General features: G+C 45.8%; 1 pseudogene; it reads right to left on the reverse strand.

The window, feature by feature from the left end:
* Window positions 1–2,804: 2,804 nt before the first annotated feature.
* Window positions 2,805–3,889, reverse strand: LOC103562095 (syntenin-1 pseudogene; annotated as a pseudogene).
* Window positions 3,890–6,578: the final 2,689 nt, after the last annotated feature.

The following is a 6,578-nucleotide window of genomic DNA, read 5'->3' on the forward strand; positions in this document are numbered from 1 at the left end:
ATGATATGACCTAAGAAAGGCTCTGGCAGGGTGTCTGGGGTGGAGGAGATGCTCACGCCTGCAAATCTCAATGGCTCCGCCTGGCTCCCAGGCCAGGGCCGCCTCACTCCTCTCAGTCTTCACCAGTTAAGACCAAGCGAGCTTCTGTGATAGATGGTGGCTGCTAAACACCTTAGCATTTTTCTCCTTGCTCACATAAAGTCCAGTGAGTCTGTGGAGGTGAGGGGTGGAGGGTGCTTTGTGGTGTTATCCACAGACCGAGGCTGGAACTCTGGATGGAGCCCTTGCCATTCCCATAGCCCGGCTCCCAGATGCCCTTGGCATTACTGTCTGGCTGCAGACAGAGGGAGAGAGAGAGAGTAGAAGACGTGGGTGAGGTCACATAGCACACATCGCCTCCGCTTCCTCTGTGTCACACCGCATGAGTGCAGAGGCTGCTGGGAGATGTATTCCTAGTGTGCACCATGGGAGGGGTCTGGAGAGCAGCTCACCCGCCTCCCCGACAGCGTTGCTGTGAGAACGGGGAGCACGTGCATGATGACACTTGGGTTTCACGCTGTGAGGTGTCCTGCCTGCTCATGCTCCTGGACAGAGCAGCCATCTTTCTCTGTCTACTGAATTAGAGGGGCTGCCTTTCTCGGGGCAGAGTCCGAACTCCCAATTTGTAGGAAATGCAGTTTTTCTCCCCAGTGGTGAATAATGCGATTTCCAGAGACTTCAGCAAGGAGTTCTCTGCACCTTGTGACTCCTCCTTTGGGGACCTGCGTCCTGCTCTCAGGATGGGGCCCTGAAGGACACTGATAAGACTCCATGCCCAGGACTTTTCTTTTATACTACAACTGGATGCTGACTCAAGGTTTTTGAGGAAAATCAGATTTTTGGAGACTTGCTCTGGTTTATGCGGGCTTCCTCAGGAAGAAGACGGCCTGTACCTCTTACCATGTGGACAGGAAGTCTCCTTCCTTGTGACCTCATTTCGCATTGACATCCCTGGGAGCACACGGTAGAGTCAATATCTTGAATCTTTTAAAATTAAATTCACTCCCTTTAGGGAGCCAGATAAAAGGATGATTTAAAGACATGGAACAATTTGGATTAATTCATTTTTGATATTTGCGTTAAATTCTAGTAAAGTGAATGTTCCACACAAACAAAATCATGTATTTTGAGAATGATTTGTCATTATTTCTAAAAACATACTTATAAATCTGCTCTAAATAGTTAAATCCTAAGAACATACTTACAGATCTGCCTAAATGATGACTAAATCCAAAATTAAAGGGTGTGTCCTGCATGGGATAATGGCTGTCTAAAGTGCCCTGTCGTGTTTTCATTGCCCTCTGCTTACTGTAGTAGATCAGCCTAAAGGCAAAAACTAGCACTAATAGGGCGGGTACCTGAACACTGAAATCACAGACATGACTTTGAAACTATTCTTCAAGAAAATGTATGTCACTCCACAAGAGGCCAGTGTCTCTTCGTCTGGGAAACATCTGGGTGATGTGTTGCACTTTTTCACGTCTATCTGACCAGGTTGCCCCAGTTTGTGTCTGTCATCCTCGTGTCATTAACAGAGCCTCTGTTCACTCTCAAAGTGTCCCGTTTGGATGATATGTTACATCTGACTGATATGCTATTAGTGGGCATAAAGTGACCTTTAAGGAAAAATGACCATTTATCCTTTGGGAAGACTAAAGTCATTTTGAGAAACATTGACTTTGTTTTAAAAGAGTTCAATACTTTCAGGCACATTGATTTTTTTTTAACTTTATTTATACATATTTAATTAAAATAGAATAGACATAAATCAAAAAGAAGAAAAAAATGAGGTGAAGTGTCACTGCCATTTTGTTTGCAGGGAGGAGTCAGGACATGGAACAAATTACCAGGGAAACATTCTATGACCATGCCAAAGTAGCAAGGTTACATAATGCTAAGAGCAAAATGCCCAAATTAGGTATTATCCCACTTAATCTAAAAATGAAAGAAGGGGTCAGAAGTTTGTCCTATTTCCTATATGAATTTTTACATTAAATATATAGTGATTCATTTCTCAGAAAGTGATACCAGTAACTTTTAGAAGAAAGAAGTTTCCATTACACAATGACTAGAAAATCTCAAATGCAGCTAAGCAGCTATGCTATAGCTCAGTATCTCCCAGTTAACTGCTCTGGGCTGCTGAACATTTCAGTTAATAGAGAACTGCATGGTGGGTTTCAGAAAGGCAGCAGTAGTTACATTTTGGCTTTTATTCTAGATTCTTAGCATAGTTAAGGCAACAGTGTAAGCATATTGAGTGAACGTTGTTAAAATTTAGTGGTAATCTACACAATCTACGTTGTTAAAATTTAATGGTAATCTACACAATCTCTTGCAACCTACATACACTGTCTAATGCTTACAATGGAATGAAACCAGTGTTACTTACTTGGTGTTTTACACACACACACACGCACACACAAACACACAGAACTAAAAGAAAAAAAAACTATCAAAAGCAATCATTCTAAATGTGCTATGGTAAACACAGTAAAAATGCAAATATCCCATAGAACTAAAGTAATTAAACAGCACTACTTGATTTCTAGGATAAAGGTAACTGGTTCTAACACAAAGCTAAGCCTGTATCAGTCATCCTAATCATAACGGCTTGTAAAAGCATCAGGTTTCCAGTAGAGAAACTATTCTATGAAAGTCAGTAAATGTTTTCGAAGTTTCACATTTGTAAAACCAGGATAAGGCTATACAACTATCTTGAAGTTTGAACAAGGTATCAGATCAAACAGTAAGACTCCCAGCCATGATGTAAGACAGAAAGGTCCTCATGCAGCATATGCTCTCTGGCTCCTAGAAAGCTTCATGTGCGTAATATAAAGTTAAGTTGCCAAAGAAGTAAACTGGAGAAGTTCAGCGAAGTTTCCGTTGTGCCATGACTTTTAAATCTCAGGAATGGTGTGATCCATCAGGCTTTTCATAATGCTTGGTGCCATCCGTTTAATAATATGTTCAAAGATAAAAGCAGGCATGATTGTAATAGTAACCACAGTCTCAGATGTTGACAGTATGCCTGCAATTTGAGAGTCCTTCAGCCCAATGACATTCTGTCCATTGATCTCACAGATGTTATGTTCTGTGAGGAGACCATTTCTGGCTGCAGAACTATCTTTCACTACGGATGTTATTTTTCCATTTTTAAAGATAAAACCAACATGTCCAGTACTATCCTTATGCATGGTAATTGTTCATTCGAAGGGCCTGTCACGAATAGTCATAGTAATCTTCTCTCCAAAATCCTGTTTGAGCACCTTGTGCGATTTATCAGAGCTCCAGCCTGCACAGTTTTCCCCGTTGATCTGGAGTACTTGGTCCCCAAACCTCAGGCCAACCAGCGAGGCTGGAGAATTTGCCTGGGCTAGCTGAACAAATATTCCGTTGTCTCTTGCTTTAAGCCTGAGCCCAATTTTTCCATCTTGATCCTTACACAGGATGACTTCACGAATCCCTTGCTTAATTTCTGCTCTACGAATCCCAACATCATTGCCAGTTACAGGAGCCATCATATAGTTCTTACTGGAAGGTCTTGCTACCAATTGTCCCTGAATTGGTGCTCCAGGGACCATGGCCATATTTGCACGTATTTCTTCATCATTTAAACTCAGGCCCATGTACTGAGAGAGCTCTGGATACAGCTTAGGATAGAGATTTCCATCTTGAGAGATGGGAGGAGCAGAAGCTTCAGACAAAACTGCTGGGTTGGCAGGGTTTGCAGAATAGGCAGTTGAGCCTGAATTACTTTGTCTACCTTCAGGTCTTCAAGAGATGGGTACAGAGACATTTTTGCAGGATTTTTCTAAGCCGCTGGGATCCACTCGCCGCCGCCTCGGTCACTCCAGGCACATTGATTTTTGACGACATGAATTGTATGTATAAAGAGTGTTCCATAAGATCAGAGAGACTAATTGAAAGCACGTGAACCAAAAAGACGTGGCATCCAATACAGCAAAACTTGCTCCCCGCCCTTCAGACCTGGACGCCGCACTTCTACTTCCTGGTTCTCTGGGCTAAAGAAGACCTGGCTCATTCTGAAGGCATTTCATGAGGAGAAGATGGAGTTGATGGTCATGTCACTCAAGCTGTGTCTTTCCTCTACCTTTAGTTGCCTTTTCAGGAGACTGGCAGCACCTCCCTCGTTAGCCTCGGTGCTTTCTGCTGTCCACTGACATGTCTTGCCTGTAGCCACCTTTTGCCTGGAATCTTCAGTGGTATCTCTGCCTCCAGTGTCCTCTGCCTCGCTCCTCAGGATATCTATGGCCTCAACAGAAGATGTGGGGGACCTGCTGAGGGAGATCAGGAGGGAGAGGTGGATGTGGGCCCTTACTCAGGGCTAGCCCAAGTACACTGGAGCCAGCAACTGGAGTTGGAATTCCAGCGCCACCACCTACTAGTCTGTGACCTCAGACAGGCTGCATAACCTCCTTGTGCCTTCAGCTCCCCACCTGTCAAATGTCTAATAACAGTTGCTGCTTCCCAAGGGGGTCATGAGGATTAGACAGATGAGTTAAGAGCTGGCAGGCATCGAGACCATGCTCAGTGTAGAGGAGGAGTCACCCACACGCCTACCATCAAGTCTGCTTCATTTAACCCACAGCCCTGGCTGGAGGAGTCTCCATTGGTCAGACGAGAACATTTAGGTTCAGAGAGACATAGAGACTTGCTGGATGCTGAGAACCTCTTAAGATGTCACTGGGCAGGGCCCAGAACCCCAGGGACAGAGAAGTGTCTGGGGTCCAGGAGGAGGGGAGGTCGCATAAGTCCCTAGGTGGAGTGCCTGCTTGTTCCCCTCGGGAAGTATCTTCATGCAAGGCACCCTCCTGCCTCCCAGCTCACACACGCCCAACATGTTTCTGAACCCAGGGAAGGAGGGCCAACTGGTGGGTGACTGGCGGTCTGGAACCTGATCTCCAGGTGGCATAGCCCAGCAAGCGGTGGGCTTGTGTTTCCCTGCTACCCTGTGGGACCTCTGGCAGGCTCTCTCCTGCCTTTGCCTCCCTCATACATCTTTCTCCACCTGGGACCCTACGCCCAGTTCCCCTGACCCACCCCACCCTGTTTTCTGCATGGCCAGTCCTGCCCAGGTCCCCCCCTCCTCACCCTTGCTGATGCTTGTCATGGCAACATATATTCCCCCATAATCCCACAAGACTGTTAGCTGCTTGAGGCACGAAGCTGGGACTATTGCTCTGTCTGCCCAGCTCCCTGCCAGGGCCCATCCCAGTCCCTGTTTGCCAGAAGAACGGATCTCATCACCAGAGCCCCAGTGATTATATTCGACATATGGTAGACACCAGCCCCCACTGCTCATGGTTGGGAGGATAAGTAATTTATCATAAGGACCATGCCTGCAACATACAGGCTCACAACAAACACCCACTGTTACTCTTATTCCTGTGGTTCACAGAGAGACACAGTGGCCACCTGGGGCTCCCTGGCTTTTCACCTTCCCCAACAACTTCCTCTTCCCATGTGCTCACGGTTTCTGTGAACCCCAGCCCCTGTGGTTCGTTGGTTGGTCGGAGGAGGTGGGAGTGATGGTGGAGGGCACTGATCTGGGCCTGCAAGATTTCCAGCTCACATGGAGGCTTTTCTTCAGGGTAAACTATAATCTGTCATAATGAAGCAGCTGCTGGGTATAATTCTTGTTCTTTCCAGCACCTGAGCTTCTCTTGAAAAGAACAGTCTTGACCACGAGTGGCATTTGAACTAAGGACACAAAACAAGTGATGCAGTGAGGCTGACAAAAGACAGTTATTTAGAAAAGCTTAGGTAATTACTGCCATTTGCACAAGATTGCTGCTAAAACAGGCAACTGTGAAAGCTGAGAGTTCGCGAGAGTCTAAGGGTTTGGTGTGTCTCTGGAGTTAGGGGTCTGAGCTCCAATCCTGGGCCAAGGGGCAGCTCCTTCCACCTCGCTGATTCCCAGTTTCCTCTTCTGCAACTGCTGCTCAGGGACTGAAATGACAAATGCACAAAAAGCACAGGGCCTGGCCCCACAGGAATCACCAGCAACCTATACTTGCAGGTCTTGACAGCCCCAAGTGCTTTCACCTTTGTTAGCCACAGCGTTTCTTCTGGTTTTGTAAGACTCCTGGAAAACGCCTAGCGCAGGAACTCTCCCCTCTGCTTTTTAGTGGGACTAAGCGAGAAGTTCAGGGTACCTGAACACAAGACCTGCAGCAATGACACTGGAAGTTGGTCTGACTCTCAGTCCTGTTGCCTTCTTTTAAAACATTTAAAAAAATTGAGGTAAAATTCACATAACAGAAAATTAGCCCTTTTAAAGTGACATTTTTTAAAAGTGACACTTTTTTAAAGTGACTTCTAAAGCGAACCCTTTCTAAAGTGACACTCAGTGACATTTAGTACTTGCATGAGGTTGTGCAACCACTACCTCTATCTAGTTCCAAAATATTTCCATCACCCCAAAAAGAAACCCTGTCTCGTTCAGCTGTTGCTCTCCATTCCTCCCTCCCCAGCCCCTGGCAAGCACTGTGTGTTCTGTCACTATGACTCACTATTCT

The sequence above is a fragment of the Equus przewalskii genome, chromosome 17 (genome assembly GCF_037783145.1).
Source record: "Equus przewalskii isolate Varuska chromosome 17, EquPr2, whole genome shotgun sequence".
In the NCBI taxonomy this organism is placed as follows: Eukaryota; Metazoa; Chordata; class Mammalia; order Perissodactyla; family Equidae; genus Equus; species Equus przewalskii.